We start from the raw sequence: 21413 nt of genomic DNA on the forward strand, positions 1-21413 counted from the left end.
AAAAAATCTAAGTATTTCCATAGTGGACACATACTTAGGACAGACAGACATTTCTGAGTCAATTTTATGGTACTCATAAAAGAAGACAAGTAACTTCAGACAATTCTTTTGTCTATTTAGACACTGGCTTTTCAGTTAGTATTTAAGATACATAGGTCTCAGGGTTCTGTGAACTGAATAAACTTTTTTTCTTGATATGAAGCCTATATTCCAGATTGCTTAAATCAGATTCTCTGGAGATGGGATTCAAGTATAATACCCAGGTAAATTCCCTGTGTAGCTGAAGTTGAAGCTCATTAGCTTCATAACAGACATTGGGTTATATACATTTTGGGGGAATGTATATATATGTGTATATTCTCAAAATACTTATAAATGAAACTACCAATGGTCAAATCACCAATGAATGGGCAAAAATACCAGGTTTTCATGCTTTCCTTGGTTTTAAGTATCATAGGATTTTCACCTTGTTATTTCCCTCTAATTTCTGTGTAGAGCTCTGTTAGGACAGCTCTAATTTTTTTCTGCTGTTTTCCATAGGTTAGTTGCCAGGGAACTCTCAAAGCAGAGAAAGAGGGAACTGTGTGACCCAGAGAGTTGATGGAGCCTTAGAAGATGGTGACTGGTGTTCTTGAGAACCGTTCTGGCCTCTGTTTTAGCTTTGTTTCTCCCAGAGCCTGTGGAGAACTCCCACAGTTGTTCCCAGAATTGCATGAGCCTCTTGGGGACTTCCCTCTTTTAAAGCTAAAGCCCAGGAGGCACTCTGCTCAGCAGCATCTGGTAACCACAGACCTGCCCTTTAGGGCTCCCACTTGGCCTCTCCGTTAGCCATCATGTTCCTAGAGCAAATATTTTCTTAACTTCAGGTTCAGCAACTGACCTTTCCCATATCATAGGACATCTTCATCAGAGAAATGAAGCTGGGGACTTTAATGTTTGAATTGGTAGAAATCCTTATGTCAGTTTCTCTGGTTTGTTACAAATGCTTCTACTTATGCTAGTGGTGTTGGGCTTTACTGCATGTCCTTTTGTGAACTTTCTTGGCAGTGGACCTCTCATTTGTGGAAATACTAGTGCATGAACACCCATGTATGTGGCCTGAGAGTCTTTAGCATCAGAATGACACCATCAGAGTTTTTAGAGGTAGACCCAGACTTACAGGATGTGTAACTTCTGTGGGTGCGATCCAAAAGTCCGAATTCTTAAACTATACACTGAGTGGTTCTGAAGAGCAACTAAGCTGGGGAACTACTCTTGTTCAATATGATGTTTTGATCTTGGCATGAAATTTTATATTTGGGCTTTATATTATAGTTTATTGTTTTCTCTTTGGAGAAAGGCCATCCATGTCTGAGGGAAGAAAGTTCTAGAACTGAGAGCTTGAATTCCACTAACTATATCCAGCTCAGCACCAACCCATGGATAATACTTGATATATACTGTTCTGGCTGGACTACAGTTACAACTCAGGAAGAAGCCATCGTCCAGTTTCCTCTTGGGGGCCTCATATCTGGAAAATTCTGGGCTGAGCCAAGACAAGGGACCTGCACAGTCTAATGATGCCAAGAACAAAATTTCCTCTCGAAAGGAGATTTTCCAAAAATATACTAAGGGCAGGAGGCATATTGGGTTGTGGCCAGGTCCAGTTTAGCCCAATTTTTTTTTGCTGAAATGGCTGAATTACTCCTCATAATTTCTGACGTGTTAATCAATAATTTGTTGTAAAGATTTCTTTCCACCTCCATTTCTTGTTCTGAATTTGAATTCAAATGACTCCAAATAAAAATAGCTTCAGTGACCTTGAGATGGAAGAGGAAATCTGTTTGCTTAGCAAATTTGCTGTGTTCATTACTGACCATTATTAAGTTGTAGTTTGTAGTCAAGAAAACACTCTAGTTCTAGACCTGTCAGCTGGATCAATATGGGGTTAAGAGTGTAGAGATGCAGCCCAGGCAGCTGCTATGTCCTGCCACCTCATTGGTCCACATTTTATTGTATTCCATGGGGGCCAGGAGGCAGAGCACATGGCCATGTTCTACCACATTCTTTGGATAGTTTGGGATATCGCCTTCTCCTGCCAGCTGTAAGTTGTACACCTGGGTCCTGTGATGATAAATCTTCATAGTCAACTTGATGGGACTTAGGATCACCATGTAAAAAAAAAAAAATCTTCAGACATATCTTTGAGGGATTTTCTAGTTTAGGCTAACTGAGGTGGGAATAAGCTTCTATATAGGTGGTACCTTCTCATGGGATGGGGTCCAGGACTGAAGGAAAAGGAAAAAAGCAAACAGTGCAGGCATTCATTACTCTCTGCTTCCTGACTGTAGATGTAATGTGCTTCTTGTTCCTGCTGCCATACTTTCCCTTCCATGACAGACCGCATCCCCTGGAGCTATATGCCAAAATGAACCCCTCCTTCCTTAAGTTGTTTTGGTCAGGTGTTTTGTCCCATCAGTGAGTCATGAAACTAACACAGGCCCCTTGGAGATCAATCTTTGAACTTTCCAAGGAGTGGTGAATATCTTGGAGCCTCTGTTGTCCATATGTCACCCACCGCAGATGTCTCTGTGGTTCTTCAGAGTACACGTCTCTTGGTGTTATACATCTAACATTCATCCACATTTCTGTCGTTGTGTGTATATATAGTTCCTGCTTTTCAATGCAGAGGAGTATTGTATTGTAAGGATATAATCTACTGTAGTGTGTTTTCCACTCACCAATTGAAGTTACTTGGATTATTTCATTTTGTTGTTAAATATTTGTGTAATGGCTTTTATGTCAACCTCATTTTCATTTGAGAGCAGGACTTTCATTTTGTATAAATATTTACATGTATGTGTATATATATTACATAAATATATATATTTAAGTGAGAATAATTGTGAATATTTATGGAGTCATTTAACTCATTTTGATAGTTGTACATAATATGTAATCATTATAGCAGTATAACTCACCTCATATATTTATAATTTCTTCGTATTGAGAATATTCAGTCTTCTCTAGTAGCTTTTTTGAACTACACAATTAATTATTGCCCATACAGTATTATAGAGCATTAGAAGTTATTCCTCCAGCCCAGCTGCACCTCTGCAAATGTTAACCATCCTCTCTCCACCCCTCCATCCTCCACAGCCCTCTCAGGCTTTGATAAATCTATTTTTACTTCTTGCTTACATGAGCTCAACTTTTTAAGCTTCCCCCAGCACATTTACTTTATCTAGTCCTCCACTGATGGACACCTAGGTTGATTCCATGTCTTGACTATTGTGAACAGTGGAGTACTTGGCTCTCAAGAAGCACTCGGGAAGATGGTTTCTTTGGAGAGTTCTTGTGTGCCTCCGCCATTAAACTAAGTCAAAAGAGCAGGGCTTCAGTAGGACTGCTAGAGAGCTATGTTGAAGTCTCTGTGTTTAGAAGCACACAGAGGGGGTCTGTAAACAGCTGGCTAATCTACCAGCTTGAAAAGCTATGGTAGGGCTCCTTGCTCATTGGAGTCTCTCAGGGCAGCACTGTCTTCTCTGTGAAACATATTCTGGTTCAAATACAGTGTGACCTCTCAAGGCTCTCAGTGCCCCTGTGTACCTCTTCACAGGTATAATGTACTTTTCTCTGCTAAACTCTCATGCATTCTGGGCCTACCAAGCTCTGAGAGGTTGTATAATTACAGGACAGTAGAATCAGGGGTGGCATGTTGCATGGGTCTCCTCTACTTGTTCATGGGCTGTTTGGTCCTGCTGGGTAGAAGGAATAGTATTTACAATCACGAGGAATGTGAATGCTGAAGTATGATCACATGGCTCCTGTGGCTGTTATGGTTTTGAGGAAATAAATGAAGTGTGGAATGTGATAACCCAAGCTCCCAATCTTTCTATTGCTCCCATGTTTCTTTTATAACTTTTATCACAGACTGCATGAGCAGGCATGAATTGAGTATCTCCTTGTTTTTTTGGAACAACAACAACAAAAACAAACAAACAAAACTTGTGGTTGAAGCCTGGTTTGGAAAGCTCAGGGTCTACACTCAAACACTGCACACACACCATGAAGTGTTGGCAAGTTGGTTTTCTCTGGGACTCAGTTTTTCTCTTTTAACCCAGGAGTTACATGAAATTGTTATGAAATGTGATTATGAGAATTACAGCATGGTGAATGAAGCAGGGACAGAGGAGAGACATGGTGGCTGAGACAGCTCTCAGGAAGTCAGGGGACACGTGTCTGATCTTTGCTCACTCTCTTTTCCTCTGTTGGACTCACTGTCCTCTATGACTTCTCTCTTTTCTCTCCACTGGCCCTGTGGACCTGATGGTGGGTGTTCCTTTCTGACCTTTGCAGGTGTCATTGGCACAGATGGTTGGAAGTGGATGGATGGAAGTGGGTACAAAGTATATCATTTTCAATTAAGAAAATCTTAGAGGGCTGAGAACATGACTCATGGGATAAAGTGCTTGCCATGCAATGTTTTGTTTTGTTTTGTTTTGTTTTGTTATTTGACGCAGGATCTCACTAAGTAACACTGGCTGGCCTGGAATTCCCTATGTAGACCAGGTAGCCTTGAACTCATAGAGATCTATTTGCCTCTGTCTCCAGAGTGCTGGGATGAAAGGCATGTGGTACCACACCTGGCTTGCTATGCAATCTTGAGGACCTGAGTTTGGATCCCCAGCACCCTAGTAAATAAGCCAGGTGTGGCAGCACATGCCTGTAATCTCATCATTGGGCAGGTGGGGACAGGTAGATCCCAGGGGCTTGCTGGCCAGCTAGTCTATCCCAGGTTAAGCTCCAGGTTAAGTGAGAGACCTTGTCTCAAAAAATAAGGTAGAAATTAGACATGGTGGCACACATCTTTGATCCCAGTACTTGGGAAGGGAGGCAGAGGCAGGCAGATCTCTTGGGAGCTCTAGGCCAGCCTAGTCTCCATAGTGAGTTCCAGGCCAGCCAGCTGGGGCTACAAGAGACTTTGTCTCAAGAAGAGAAAAAAAAAATAGGTAGAGAATGATGTTGAAAAAGGTAGCTGAAATTAACCTCTGGCCTCTACACACATTCCCAAGTGAACATTCCTGCACACACACACACACACACACACACATACACACGAAGAAAACCATTATGTATTTGATGAGCTGAAGACCCACTTCCCAGCCCTCACTACTGTTGCTGCAATTTGGCAAATGCCCCTCCAGGTGTCAAGACGCCTGCCTCTGCTCTGGGCACACCACTTTGCTTCTTATCTTTGGGTAAGCCATTAACTCTCTCTATATATATTTTTTGGTCTTTTTGAGACAGGATCTCCCTGTAGCCCCAGCTGGCCTAGAACTACTATGTAGACCGAACTGGCCTTGAACTCATAGAGCTCCGCCTGCCTCTACCTCCCAAGAGCTGGGATTAAGGTGTGCACCACCATGCCCAGCTGCCATTAACCCTTTTAAAGTCAGTTTTCCTATCTGTAAAATTCAGATAAATGGTACAAATTCTACCCATTTCCCATGGAATTCAGAATCTATCTCAACATGGAATGTTGTAGTTACTTAATGTCTTGCATTGTTTAGGAATGACCCCCATGCCCCTCATCTTTTAAAAACAGACTATAGAAAATAAATACAAAAGGAGTGAACTGGCCATTGTGAAGTTTCTAGTGCCTTGGTCCTAGCAAAATCCAGCCATTTGAGAATGGGGAGAACTTCTTGGTATCCCTCAAACTTTGGGCAGTTGAAGGTTTTTCCTGCCTCTTAAGCTGAGTCACACTCCTGGAGGCTCACTTCAGGCCTGTGGGAGGCTTAAGAATTTGTTTTAGAAACATGGTTTATGTGTGGATTGCACTACTTTGTGCTTCTCTCAGTGTCTATTTCTGACAATATTTGCATGAAGCCAGATATCTGATTCTGAGAACATCTGCTCTCACAATTCATCTCCCACCTGAGTCAATGTTCTTCACTCTTCTACTTGGCTAGAAAATCTGCTTAGCTCAGCAATATTGGCCTTGTCGTGTATGGGGAGAGCTTTCTAGGCACAGGGATGGGTAGGCTTTGGGGAATACAGACTTGTTGGGGCATCCAGCCTCTGAGGGAGGCTCATGAGGGCGCATGACTTAGACAATGAATGATCTTTGGCCAACCTTTTTAAATGAGTGCCTAGGGGCTGGAGAGAAGTCACAGTGGTTAAGAGCACTGACTGCTCTTGCAGAGGACCCAGGTTCAATTCCCAGCACCTACACCAGTTCTAGGAGATCGACACCCTCTTTTGACCTCCTTGGGCACTGCACAACATGGATCACTGACCTACGTGCAAACAACACACTCATACATGCAAGATAAAAATAATAAATATTTGAAATGCGTGCCTATCTTTTCAAACCTGGACTTAAAAAGTCATAGCTGTTTTGGTTGCAAATCTTTGTCAACTCTTCAACTCTGGCATGCTTTTTGGCCCCAGATTCAAGTATAGAGAAAGCAAGGAGTGGTTCTTTTTGCATGCCAGGCTTTATTTTTGTCCTTCAAAAGGGATCTCTCTCTCTGTCTCTCTCTGTCTGTCTCTGTCTCTGTCTCTGTCTCTGTCTCTCTCTCTCTCTGTACATGCATTTGTGTGTGTGCATGTGGAGGCCAGAGGTCAAACTTGGTGTCATTCTTTGGGTGCCACCCTGCTTGTTTTTTGAGCAGGGTCTCTCACTGGGCTGGAACTTGTGGATTCCAGTAGACTGCCTGACCAGTGAGTATCAAGGATCTACCTGACTCCACCTCCCCAGTTTTGGGATTTCAAATGTGCAGTGCCATACCTGGCTTTTTTGCATGGGTTCTGGGGACTGAACTCAGTGCTCATCATTTGCACTTTAAGCACCTCACTGACTGAGCCATCCCCCTAGTCCTCCTCAAAAGGAAAATTTAAGAACTTAGAGGTTGATATCTGAGCATGAACACCACACTGCACTGTGTGATCTGTGATAATGTAGTGGTTTGTCTTGGGCAAGGAGTTTTGTACCATGCTGTGTCTGACCCCAAGGTGTATAGCTAGAGGGGACAGGTCATAGAGGAGGGTCCAGTGAGTCAAGGCATTCATGCTGGGCTGTAGAAAGTCTAGAGTCTATTGCCTAGGCTAACTCTTCACAGAAATAGGAATTCATTAGAGGACTGTGAGCAGAGAGAGACCCAATCAGGTGGATGTTTGGAAAGATTGCAGTGCTGCAGGTGAAGAAAGGGGCTCAGTTCAGAGTAGACTCCTTCTGTGCCCAGGGAAGAGAATGTGTTGTCCCCGCCTTCCTGATTCTGATACCTTTTCTTTCACTTCTGAGTTGGAAGAATGTCTGCTCTGTCAGGCTCTGCTCTCTCTCTCTCTCTCTCTCTCTCTCTCTCTCTCTCTCTCTCTGTTATGTGTTTGTGTGTGTGGATGCCAGAGGTAAATGTTGAGTGCTGTCCCTAATCCTTTCTATGCTTTATTTGTTGAGACAGAGACAGGGTCTGTGATGTCTAACATTGACTAGATCTGGAGTCAATGGACAAGCAGCTGGGCACTCCTGTGAGAGACTTTCTTGATCAAGTTGTTTGAAGCAGGAAGAGCCATTGGTGAGTCGTCATTTACTTATCCTTGTGTTTTCCATACAAGCTACCTCAAATGGACTGCAAATTGTTCAATACATATCAAGTGACAAATTAAAACACAGGAGACAATGGATAAATTTGTGATAGAATCAGTCAATCAATAACTATATAACAAATGGATGGGTAAATTAATGAAGGAGTTTTTAAGCCAGTTCATTCTTGATGTCTCTTATATAGATCCTCAAGTTAGAATTATGTGTAAATTTAGCTTATCTAATTGTCTATATGTAAACTCCTTGGACTCTGCTATATTGGATTGGCAATGTCCATTGTTTTGGTTGCCCTGACTATTTGGTTTACCCATAGTTCTATGCTATGTTCTCAGTCATCAAAACTTCTAGAAAACTGAATGTAGCTTACTCTTATGACTGCTCTTAACATGCAGCATTAAAGAAGGCAGCCATATGTATGATATAATTTTAGGGAACTCACTGATGTCTTCTTTAGTGGGTTACTTTATTTGAGGAGGCCATATTACACCTCCAATGAGTGTCTCAGTAAGATATGAATGACTGAGGAGACCATCCTGCCCAGCCTCCCAATTCAAACCATGTTCCAGATAGGATTGTCTAGATTAGAGGTTCATAAATATTCTCTGTGAAGAGCAAAATGGTGGTTATTTTAGGTTTGCAGACATATGGTGTTTGATATAGCCAGTCTACATGGTCTTTGCTATGTGAAAGCAGCCATAGAGGGCATGAATGAGTATGCCAGCTGTCTTCCAATAAAACTTTATTTACTATTTCTGGCTGGTGTGTTGAAAGTGACCTTGCTCTCGGCATTGCATGACACAGGTGCACTTACATGCAGGCAAAACACTCCTACACGTAAAAAAAATTAAAAAATAAAAAGGAATATCATTCTATTTCATTGCTTTAGCACACTTTGTTTACCCTCTCAGCAATTGATGGATGTTGTAGTTCACGAGTTTGTGGCTATTCATATTAACTAATGCTGATCTGAATATTTGCCTACAAGTCTTTTTATGAACATGTTTATATCTCTTTTGGGTAAATGCCTCTGAGACATCTTAATTTACTCCCATTTTACCTTTCAGTAGTTCTTTTTATTCATTTTAGTTTTATATATATACATATATAATATAATATAATAATATAATATATTCCATTCCAGTTTGAACTGGTTCACAGGCTTTTAAAGACGTTTCAATTCAATTAGAAACTAATATTTGGATTTGCTGTAGGATTTAGCAAATGAGCATATTCATTCAGAATCTGATTCATGTTCCACTCTAGTTCCTGTCCCTGATGGCAACTTAAAAGTCTGTAGCATGTTCTGTGCTAGAAATGAAGACAGATTAGTGTATATACAGGGAGAAGCCAGGAGGGAGAAAATTTCTCTATATTAAACTAAAGCTTTGAGCTTAAATCACCACCTCTCCTTCATTCCTTAACTCTCACCCCATACCCATCTTTGGTTACAGTGTGTTGTTTGTTTTATACAATGTCATGCAGTCATCTCTGTTGGAAGGTTTTGGATCATTATTCTGGAGGCCACATGGGGAGGGCTTCCTGGGGCGAGAGATACAGAATTAAGTTTTAGGAGCGTTAATTGAGTCTGGCTGCAAAAGCAGGAGTATCTCCTCAGAGAGGGGAGTGGTGTCACCGGGAAGCAGCAGTTGATGAGATCACGATTAGCTTTCTCTCTTTAGACCTGCCATTTTTCAGTTGCTGACTTATACCAATCCAAGATTATTTTCTGTATTAGTCTTAAAAAGTCACCAGGCGTGGTGGTGCATGCCTTCAGTCCCAGCACTTAAGAGGCAGAGACAGGTGAATCTCTGTGAGTTTGAGGCCAGCCTGATCTACATAGCAAGTTCCAAGGTCAACTGGGGCTACAGGGAGACCTTGTCTCAAAAAGATAAAAAAACAAAACAAAACAAAACAACAACAAAAGTATTTACATTTAAAGGGAAGATGATCACAAAAGTCTCATTTATGTTTAGCATCTTTTGATTTTTGACTTAAAGTTATCTGCTCTGTGTTTCCCATCTTCCAAGGAATTGTAGACATTTTTAAATTTTGGGGGGGGCAGGGGTAGGGAGGGTGGTTCTGGGATAACTTAGAATGGAGAGAGTTGGGAAATGATCTAAGAAATTATATTTGAGTCAGCTGTAAGAGCTCATCTGTATACCTTCTCAAGCTTGACTAATACTGTATTGAAATCATTTTCTCAGCTGAACTGTCCTAATTTCTACTCCTTTCCCTCAGGTAAGGCAGGATGAGGGTGGGAAGTAGGTCAGAGGAAGCAATGTTGGGAGAGATGGACCTGAGTGCTTGCTGCAATGACCTTTGTTTTCTCCCCTGGGACTTTTCTGCTCCCCTTCCCCTTGGGGGCTTCTGACACCCTATCCTGGGTATCTGTGATGGCTGAATTTATGAGTTCCCTGGATCATGGATTGCCCAGCTATTTGGCTAAACATTATTCTTGGGTGAGTTTTCGAGGGTGTTTACATATGAGATTAGCATCTGAATCGATACATTCAGTAAAGTCTGATGGATAAACATCATGTGATCCTGTGCAATACTTAAATAGAACAAAATGTGGAAGAGGGGGTGATCTGCTCTTTTCTAAGCCAAAATTTTCAGCAGGAACACTGGCCTTTTCCTACCTTTAGACGGGGACTTACACCGTTAGTCCTCTTGGTTCTCAGGACTTTGGATCCAGAACTACCTGCAGTAGTTCTAGAACTCCACCCTGCTTTCCTGGATCTTCTATTTTCAGATAGAGGATTTTGGGATTTCTCTGCTTCCATAGTCATGTATGATACTATCTTGGCATTCTATAGATTCTGTTTTTCTGGAGAACTTAGACTATTTTTTTTTTTTTTGGTCTTTTTGAGACAGGGTCTCCCTGTAGCCCCAGCTGTGTTGGAACTCACTATGTAGACCAGGCTGGCCTTGAACTCACAGAGATCCACCTGCCTCTGCCTCCCGAGTGCTGGGATTAAAGGTAGACTAACTCTTTTATTTGAGCACAAACAGAAAAACATTGAGTTTATTAATGATTACTTTGTGTGTGTATGTGTGCGTGTGTGTGTGTGTCCTTTTCCAGAATTAATTCTTCAGCAGAGATATACAAAGCTATGCAGAATCTTTCTGCACGTAGAGAAGTGAAGAACAGTACAACAGTAACCAGTACCTGTTCACTAAATGTGGAAATGTAAGCTACTGGGTAGCTTGATTCATGGCGGCAGGGAATTGTGACAACTGATCTTGGAGCAGCTATGACCTCAAAGCCCAGAATCTTCTGTTAATTCCACTACAGCTACCCTAACCATATCATCGTCCTCCTCAGCATCCTCCTGTGAGGACAGTGTTCTTTCCATATTTCACCGAAGATCAAACTGGGGTTTAGTGGTATCAAAAGGACTAGTTTCCATGACTGTTTGATTCATCATTATTTTTTCCTCAAAGCTGCTTGCTCATTATTCCAAGTGATACTTTTGTTTATAAGAATCTGGGGGATAAGGGGTAGAGAGAATACTAATGTGTCTTTTAACTTTCGTCAACAAAGCTCCCTTATGAAACAGAAGGCCAGGAACACAAAAGAACACAAATGACCAAAGTGTAGAGAATAAGAGTCTAGAGTGTGGGTCTTTGGACAGGACTCTTATATTAAACCCCATCTATCCATGGCTCAGGGACCATTGCAGAAAGATTGTAAGAGCCAGGGAGGAGGTACATGAACATATGGAAATAGAGTCCTACAGGTTCCAGGGACCTTGCGCATATGAACTTACAGCAATGGTGTCAGCATGCACAAGATCCATGCAAACCCAAGCAGACAAAAACCCAGCACAGAACTGTGAAAATGGGAAACATTCCTTAGTTTTAGCCAAAGAACTATTGGTAACTGATTACTGTTGGGTGAGGAAGAGGTGATCTTCTTAAAGGGAGGGACTCTAAATAGGCTGACTAGACCTCAGTGGATGAAGTTTCACTGAGGGACGTCTGGAGACTAGCTTGACTCAAGACATTATTAACACAAAGAACAGAAAGCATGTAAACTAGTTGGGGGCTACGGGAGGGTGCCAATGGGGAAGGGGATATAAAGATGACTAAGATGTTCTGTATGAAATACACAAAAATTCAATAAAGATTTTATAAAAATAGAATCCAGGGAGCAGGGAGATGGATAAATAGAACATTAAACAAATTCTAGTCTGCTATCAGAGTTTTCCACCTGACTTGGAGGTCCCAGGAAGATATGGCCTTGGCCTATGTGTGCATAGATATCTGGAAAGGGTACTTGAGGTCTTTATCTTCCTATTGATTCTTTTTGGTTCAGTGTCCATTTCCCCTCTGGCAATAGAACCCTAGTTTTCTTATGAGGAACACTCCACTTTAACTGTAGGTCCATATGGTCTACATGTTGTTGATTCTGCCTCAAATTTTGTATTGCATATAGATGCCGGTCTGGCCCATGAAAACCTAATCTCCATGGAAGTATTTGAAGTTGTTTGTGACTTTTAGGAATTATGATATCAAGAGAGAAGTCATCGTGATGGGTTTAGCACTCCTATAAGACAAAAGAGATTGCCAGGCTTGTGCAGCAAACCTCCTATCTTCTGAGTCATCTCAGGGCCCTCAGTGTGGTTGAACCTCTTCCCTTGATGATAAGCATCTGGGTCATGGACTATTTGAATGTCCCCTTTGTGAGACGGATTCCTGCCTTCTTTTAAAAACATGGGACACTTGTCTTTCTGTAAATCATATTATAAGATGCAGGTGGTAAGATTGTGTTCTTACAATTTATGTTTTGTTTTTAATTCTCTTGTAGGTTACTTTTAATGAATAAAAAAGAATTCATTTTGAAGTTTAACTCTGTTTCCCCAATGATAAAACCATTACCTACTCCACTGTGGTACAGTTTGTCTTCTGTAGTTTGCCTATAACTTACGTACATTTTGTTTTCTCATTTAGGCTTATTCTTCAGTATTTATGTATGGCATTGGTAAGGATTAAAGTGAAAGTTTTCTTCTTTTTATTTGAATACCCAATTGCTCTAACAGCATTCACTATCAAAGAGGAAGCTTTCTCCCCCTTTTTTCAGTTACATATGTGTTGCGAAGCAGATGACTATGTACACATGCTGTTTCTGGCTGTATACTGTTCCATTGGCCCCTTGGCCTAACCTTGCACTAGCACCACATTAATGGAAAAACAGTTTAATAAGTGCTTCATTAAGCATGCTAAGTCTTCCAAATTTCTTCATTATTATTATTTAGATTCTTTTGGATTCAATGTGTTTTTCATACATGCCTTATAATAAAGTTGCCAGTTTTCATGGAAAATCTTGATATTTTTATTGGAATTAAATATATGGATATATTTGGAAGATTTATATCAATTCTTATGACGCTGCCTAATTTCTTCTTTAATGTAGAAACATTTGTTGTTTTGGTATAGAGAATTACATACATATTACCTTTCAAAATGCTACTGCAGATGATAATTTTCCCCTCCCTGTATAAACCCTGACAAGTGGCCAGTAGCAACTGATGATGTAATGGGGGAAACACCGCTGTAGGAAACCAAGCACTGTTAAGTGCTTACTTCTTTTCAGTCACCTATGCTCTATTTACTAAATTAATGAAAGCCCCACTTAATTTGTCATACAAATATGTATACATCCCTATCTAATGTAAATTAATAATATGAAATGTCCATGTTCAGAGTCAGTCAACACTTTGGAATTCAGGTTTGAACAGACTGAACATTTTTCGGTTTCCACTGGATGCAGACTGTCTCTGTAGTGATCAAGGGGGGCATTGGTTCTCCCATGTCCACTGTACACATTTGCCGTAAAATGCCTGCTGCAATTTTCTTGTTTTCAGCTCCGACCCTGGCTAAGGCAACAGTGTGTCTCTTCTGTGATTTTGGCTCTTCTCCACGTGTTCTCTGATTTCTATCAACTTCCAGAAGCCTCCCGGGCTACTGGTTTATACTCATAGAGCAAGTTTATAGACTTTTCTTCCCTTTATTTGATTTTCCAGAGACTGTTTCTTTACTTTGTTGTCTAGTAAGCACAATTTATGTGTGTGGTTTTGTCTGTCCTCACTTTGTCAAAGAAGCTTTCTGGTCTCCAAATGAAACACCAAAAAACAATAAAAACTGTCTCCAAACTTGGACAATTGTAAACTATGCCAGCTACATTTATTATAGAGGCATTATGAATAACATGGTAAGAGATTTCCAACTTGGTTGCTCTCAGAATGAGATCACTGTGTATTACAGCCCCAAGTGGATCACCAGCTACGAGGAATGCAGCATCACTGACATCCACATCCTTAGAAATATTATCGACTTCTTGTTCTACTTCTTTTCTTTCAATTTTTCTTCTGTAAAACTCTTCCAGAACTTCCTTCCCTACAGTCAGGACTAACATGTAGGTTTCCAGATAAGTGTGACTGCAGCTTCTCACAACTTCCAGGCGCTTGACTGTGATGCCCTTGGCATCTCTTAGGCTGAAGTCCATTAGGTAAAGAATTTCAAGCTGTAGGGAAAGGAAGACCACTTAAAGAGTTGCAGGTGCTGCCCTACAGCTGCCCCAAATCTCACTGCTGCCTTGCAGCTGCAAGTGATGCAACCAGCAGGGACCCACGCTGCCAGCCTCAGATGATACTTTTTCAAATGTTATTTCCCAAATTACTCTTTTAAAAATATTTTATTTATTATTTTTATTTTATGTGTATGAGTGTATTGCTTGCATGTATGTAAGTGCATGAGTGTTGTGCAAAGACTGTGAAGGCCAGAAGAGGGTGTTGGATCCCCTGGAACTGGAGTTGTTAGCTCTTATGTGGATGCTGGGAATTGAACCAGGTCTTCTGGAAAACAGCAAGTGTTCTTAACCACTGAGCCATTTCCCCAGCCTCTTCCCAAATCACTCTTATCAACACATATCAATATAATTGATTTTGATATATTGACCTCAGTAATTAGATGGCTCTTGGCTGCAGTGGATGGTCTGACATTAAGTCAATACAACATAGCATCAAATCTTTAAGAGACAGTAGTGTTTTTTTAACTATAGTTTGCTAACTTGGGCAAAGGGAAGAACTACAAAGTGTTGGCTGAGCTCTTTCCTGGACTCTCTCTTACTGGTCTCCCTTTTTCAGAACCGTTATCTATTTCTGGGAATGCTTCTTTTGATTTGGTTTCACCAAGCTCAAACAACCTCTGATAGGGTTGGGCATTACATACTCAGCATTCAATTAGGTATGCTATTTACATTCTAGTGTTCAGGCTTGGTTTATTGCCCCCGCTATAATAAAAGCTATTTGAGTTTTAAGATCATATTCTAGAAACAAAGGTATCCATGATTTCTTTGAGTGAAAAAATGAATCAATCTGGGATTTTGAGTTTGAGAAGCATTTTGTGCTGCTGTTAAACATGAAAAGCTGTCTGTATGTTTGGCTTAGCTATTTGAATAGTCAACAAATGAAATTTCTTTGATTTTTTAAAATCATTTACTAGAACAAAAGGACAAAAGTTTAACTTGGAAATATTCCAGAAAAAAAATGTATGATTTTCAACATACTGCTCCTGTATTTGCCACAGGACAAAACATTTGTAATGCTTATATATTTTCCAGTCTTTATTACAGCTGATCTCTGAGTTTGGGGCCATAGAAGCTACTAATCCAACTACCAGTGGACTTTAAAAAATATTTTATTTATTATTTTTATTTTACATGTATGAGTGTGTTGCCTGCATGTGTGTAAGTGCACCCAGGTCATTTTAATGCCCACAGAGGTCAGAAGAGGGTGTTGGATTCTCCTGGAACTGGAGTAATGAATGATTGTGGGTGCTGGGAACCAAATCCTGGTTCTCTGTAAGAGCAGCCAGTGCTCTTAACCACTGAGTCATCTCTCCAGTCCCCCACTGGACTTTTTTTTTTTTTTATAGAAAGCAGTATGATATTGCCAAGGTAGGTCCAAGTCCTGGCATTTGAAAACTTACTACAATGACTTCAAATTCTTCAGAATCACCTGTAGAGCATCACAAATATGTGCATTTTCGCATTTCCATTCTCAGAGATTTCGTTCTGTAAGTTTGAAAGGTAATCCTGATGATCATTAGAGTTTGGGAATCTGAAACTTAAATATCGAGGATATTGTCTGCAGGGCTAGAACTCCTGTGACTACAGATTAACCAAGGTGAGACAGTCTGTTGTGTCAGCTGGATTTGTGTTTCTTACACGGAAAGAAGCAAGAGGGAAACAGCAGTTCCCTCGGCTTGAGTTTACATAGCTAAGCACACACAATTTGCTTAGTCTACAATGTTTACCTTGTTGGCCAGTTCTATAAGAGATCAATACTGGACTTGTTCCATCCCATGTTCCGAAGGACTGTGATGCTTGATGGAAGGGTAAAGGAATGAAATGTGTTTATAAGTTTTCAATAAAAAAGGCAATAGAGACAAAATGTTTTGTGTAAATATATATTATTATAATCATTTGTATGTGTGTGTGGTGTATTTATGTGTATGTGTGTGTGTTTGTGTGTACATGTGTATGCAATATGAAATCCATATGTTGACATCTGATGCCTTCCTCAATCACTTTCCACCTTATTTTCTGAGACAGAATCTCCCACTGAACCTGGACCCTAGTGATTGACTAGGCTGGCTGACCAATGAGCTACAGGGCTCTTCCTATCTCTGCCTCCCCACCGCACAGGATATGTGTGTGCCAAGGATCTGAACTCAAGTTCTCATGCTTACATGGCAAGGACTTTACTAATTGAGCCATTACCCAAACCTGTAGCCTAGGCGTTTTAAAAGGGCCTTTTTCTGTGGGCCTTTGTCAATTATTTGTGAATGGAAGCTTGGAAGCTTTACCCTTGGAAAGCTTGGTGGCCTTCATTGCCATTAGCCCTAGGCAATGGTACTGGAGTTGGAGGGAGCTGACAGCTCTTCTGATTCCATTTTTCATTGGATGGAAGAATTTTGCCTGCACTGTTTCCAACTTCTCAGTTAACAGAAGCACCTTTCAGGCTGTGCAGAAAGGCTAATCTGACATGAAGAGTTTTAGGATGACAGGTGTCTGACAGTTGTGAACTCTGGCAAATAGTAATCCATGGAGCTGGGCCTAGAATGCTAGCTGGGCTTCACTCTGAATGGATGATAGGCTGTGCTATTCTGAAAGATTCTTTTTTCTTTTGTGTTACTGGCTTTTGTTCCAGAGGGCATTAGGGTGGCTCCCTCAGAACTACAACAGGGTGGAATTCTTCAGAGAGTCCATGGATCCCAAGTCCTACAGGCTGTCTGCTACTAAACTGAGCATGAGAATCATATTTAAAGAATATGAAAGTGGTGCTGGAGAGATGGCTCAGTGATTAAGAGCACTGGCTGCTCTTGTAGAGGACCTGGGTTCGATTCCCAGCACTCACATGATGCCTAACAACCACTTGTAAGTCTAGTTTCACACCCTCTTCTGACCTCTGTGAGTGTTGCATGAATTGGGTGCAATTACCTACATGCAGGCAATATGCTCATACACATAAAAACAATAAACAAAATATTTAAGAAAAAGAATATGAAAGCGAGGCTCTCCTTTACACAGTGTTGTGGACAGTATTCTAACATGGAGTCTGACTAGAGGATCAGCTCAATGCATTAATCCAGTGCTTCTCAATTAATGATTTTTCTCCTCAACAGATATTCAGCAATGGTTGGAGTGATTTCTGGTTGATGCAAGTGGGACTGAGGGAAAGAAAATGGGAGTGTGGTATAAGCATCTCAGGATGCTGAGAAACTCCATACAATGCGTAGGTTCTCTCTCTCGCCAACCAAGAATTATCCATAATGTTAGCAGTGCTAAGAATGAGGAAGGCTGTGCTAGACTAAAAATGAGGAAGGCTGTGCTAGACTAAAAGTGTAGTGAATTCCAGTTGCTCCTTGGGAATCCATACATATGTTAAATCATGTATTTCTATTGGACCATTAGTGCATCTCCAACAATGGAGATTCACTCTTTAGGTCTAGCAACGCTGGAGAGAAATGAGGTGTGCAGAGGGTAGGGCAGGGAACTGGGAAGGAAGGTGGTTGAAGCAACAGTGTTTCCCAGTTATACATTGTGCTAACAATCCACACCCTGTTTATTTCCCTTTGTGTGGATAAATGAGAGTGATCACAGTGGTGAATAGAGTCTGGTATCATTCTTCAAACAATACAAGAGTACTGGAGGCCGATAAAAAGAAAGGCTGACAGTTACCAAAGATGTTCACATTTGTTTTTAATGCTAGAATTCTCTGAGCTTGGTTTCATTTTTTAAGCCTGTTCTGTCATTATTACTAGACAAATTATAGAGTGTTTTCTCAGGGCTCAGCCTGAGCTTTAACATGTACATGAGGGTTGCTCTGCTCTCTGAAGGCATACATTGAACCTCAATATATGTTCAGTGTTTGGAAGTGATTTGCAATGGCTTTTTAAAAAGATGCTTTGTGTGTATATGTGATGTGATATATGTGTTCCTGTGTGTGAACTAGGGGATGACACATACCACAACATGCATCTAGAGGTCAGAGGATGAACAGGTCTTGGCCTTCTACCTTGTGTGAGACAAAATCTCTTGTTCACTGCCTACACCAGGAAGTAGGCCTGTGAGCTTCCAGGAATTTGCCTGTCTCCACGCCCCATCTTGCTTCAGGAGTATTCATATTACAGAGACACATGGTGTCCTGGTGCCTTCCTTTATGTGGGTTCTGGGGGTCCAAATTCTGATTCCCACATTTGCATAGCAAGCACAAACGCTTTACCCATTGAGCCATGTCCTGAGCCCTGCAATGGCCTTTAGCATTCTTTGCAGTGAGTGCATGTGTGAGTGGTGAGGTTGGAATAGGGCTCCTCATTCCCTAGTTCTCCCTGATGATTATCTGTAAACTTAAAAAATTCCATGAAGAAGCATTTCTCCAAATCTAATTTCATAATATCAGTTAAAAACAAATTGCTTAAAGAAGTTAGGGCCCATGATCTTTTTTAAGGACATTTTATTGCTACTGGAGGCTATTCTTTCCAGCACATGGTTCTGACTACAATGCCTCCTTCAGACCATAAAGCAAGCTCAGGGTGTATCAGACAGACACTGAGAGAAAAATAGGCAGGTTGGAAGGAGGGGGGATCACTTGTTATCAAGAAAATCCTAATAGTTTAACTTAAAACTAGGGTACTGAATTCAATTTCAAGTTACAGACTTAAATCATAGAGCCTCCCAAATGTCTAGACAGTTGCCCCAATGGGCTATAAATGAGTGAGGACAGATCAGTTACAAAGTCTAATTAGATGTTATGTATGTGTTTCTTTGATGAGCACCTACATATATTAACTTTATCACAAATTATTTTATATGAATGCCAGAAATGCTTTCAACACATCTAAGTGCGTTAATTACATGCCATTATAAGCTTTAAGATAAAAGTGAAAACTGTCATTTTGTTTTTACACTAAAAATTGAGACTAAGGAGAACTTTTTCTATCAGCTCTGATTCACAGGGGATGACAATTCTAAAGTATGCTTTTCAGGATAACTGGAACTTGAGTCTGATTTAAACATGGCTGCCACACAAAAATAATTTGCTTATTGAATTGCTAAAAAATAATTTCAGGGTTACCTACTGACTGGAAGTTAGACTATATAGATCAACATGCACAAAATTCATTAGATAGTCAATGAAGAAGAAAGAAAAAAGTGATAGAAAACTACATTAGGATATTGGGAACAAGGTTTTGCTAGCTATAAATTTTAGAACTTCCCCCTAAACATTAAATTGATTTTTTTTTGATGTGGGAAAAACTATAATTTAACTGAGAAAAGAATGGAACTGACATAGTAGAAGGGAATATTTTCCTTTTAAATATATTTTGGATCTTTTGAGTTTATAAATGTATGTTAAATAATTTTGAGTTATAATTAGCTACACAAATGAATGTTTTGCTGTTGTGTTTTCTTTTTCCCTGGCTCACTTGAGTCTGCTAAGCACGTGCCCTTCTCTATAGCCTTCCCTGGTTTTCTATGTTCTCAGTCAACCTTTGAGTGCACTAGATGGTAACACTTGAAACCACACGACAAAAACAGACTACAAAGGTGGACGAGGGAAAGCATGCTCCTCTTGCCTTGACAGATCAGTGCCACATGCAGAACCTACATTATCTTCATTATAGAGCTGTTTGACTCCATCATAGAAGTCATTTACTTCCTTTTCCTCCACTTTGTGTTTAGCGGAGGTATGCTTGCACCCACTGCAGCTGGGAGATAATGGTAGAAGACTGTTGTACCTCTGACCAGCACTTCTGACTTACTGTTGTCCTCAGAGAAATCTGGATCTGAGACAGAGGAGGGATGTAATTTGAGCACTCCTTTGTGGCATATTCCCAGGGTGTGCTTGAGAGGATGGTAGACACAAATGGAATTTAGAAGCAGGGAAGACCTCAGAGCAGAAAGGTGATGTGCCATCAGCTCCTGACAGTGGATCAGCTGGGAGATGTCCACTTGTGCTGTCTGAAGCAGCTCAATTGTAAGAGGAAGCTAGTCCATTTCCAGACTAGCAGTGGTCAGAGCAAGCATGGATTCTTTGAATTGCAGCAGTTGTTTACAGGCCATGCAGTGAAATAGTTGCTTTATCAGGACTGCCAAATGTTGGGGTGGGCTCAGCTTGGGTAAACTGAAAAGTAACAGGCCCAGCTGATGCTGCAATGGCATGGAAAATGAGAGGAAAATCCAGTGGTGTGGCCCTGTGAAACTCCCAGTTCAACATATTCAGAATGATTCTCTCCATGTTCAAAATTTCAGATGAAGAACATTCTCAGAAACTCTCTCTTGCCAATACCTTTAGGACTGGACTCCCCCCAACCCATCTTATTCAACAGTCTTATCAGCTAGAAAAAACCCCAGCTGATTGCAATACAGTTCACATATTTTGGGTGAGCCTTTACGTAGCTAGAAACCTGTCCAAAAAACTGCTAGCCGGAGCAAATGTTTCTGGTACTTGAGTTTTGGCCAACCATTGAATTATTTCATCTCTCTAAGATGGAGAAACATTCTGGTTTGTGTGTGTTTTCAGCACATTGACCTTCTACATCTGGGCTTCCCTAAGAGTTGCCTTTTCCAATAGGAAATTTCTGGTTTTCCAAAGGTCCTGGAAGCTTCGTGATATTCTTTGGATCTGCCTGATGTCCACCTTGATATAAGTTCTTTCTCCTCCTCTTCCTCTTCCTCCTTCCCTACAGAACTTTGGCCTCACAGTAGTGACTCAGATCACCAGACTCTTTACTACCTCATGTTCCTAGATAGGTGGCAGGGCACGCAGGACAAGAGCTAGGCAGACTGTGGAGGGAGAAAAGGGCAAACTGGGCCAACAAGGTGCAGGATGCACAAGAACCATGATTTTAAAGTGTTACCATGCAGAATAATACCCTTGACCTGCCATACACCCTTGAATTGTGCTTGTTATGGTGGGAAACAAATAGGAAGCTATTCTAGCATATCAAGGTCCTACTTGCCCTTGAGATTTCTGGCTCTGTACCTCATGTACCTTCTCTTTGATCTGTAATGGAGAATGTTCTATCTTCACTTTGCCTCCCTCACATAGGTGAGATAAGAGTCCATAAAGTTCTTTGTCTCAGTGTGTTGCACACACCCTTCAGGATGGTTTCTTTCCCTCAAATGCTTTGGCTGGATACTCTTACAATATGGATGTGCTGATTTCCATAATGTAAGTAGAGCTACACTAGAGTTCAAACCAGCCTCTAATGAACTGTTGGCCACCTGAGAAGGGTACCGTTAAAGACGCAGGAA

The 21413-nt window shown here is 40.9% G+C and overlaps 3 pseudogenes; all 3 read right to left on the bottom strand.

Moving 5' to 3' along the window:
- Positions 1-2386, bottom strand: part of LOC103744687 — an 8335-nt pseudogene extending 5949 nt beyond the window's left edge.
- A 10867-nt stretch (positions 2387-13253) lies between these two features.
- LOC103744779 lies at positions 13254-18390 on the bottom strand (annotated as a pseudogene).
- Positions 18391-19695: 1305 nt separating this feature from the next.
- Positions 19696-20839, bottom strand: LOC103744871 (annotated as a pseudogene).
- Between the last annotated feature and the right edge of the window lie 574 nt (positions 20840-21413).

Source organism: Nannospalax galili, unplaced genomic scaffold, assembly GCF_000622305.1.
Source record: "Nannospalax galili isolate Female #2095 unplaced genomic scaffold, S.galili_v1.0 scaffold990, whole genome shotgun sequence".
Classification (NCBI taxonomy): domain Eukaryota; kingdom Metazoa; phylum Chordata; class Mammalia; order Rodentia; family Spalacidae; genus Nannospalax; species Nannospalax galili.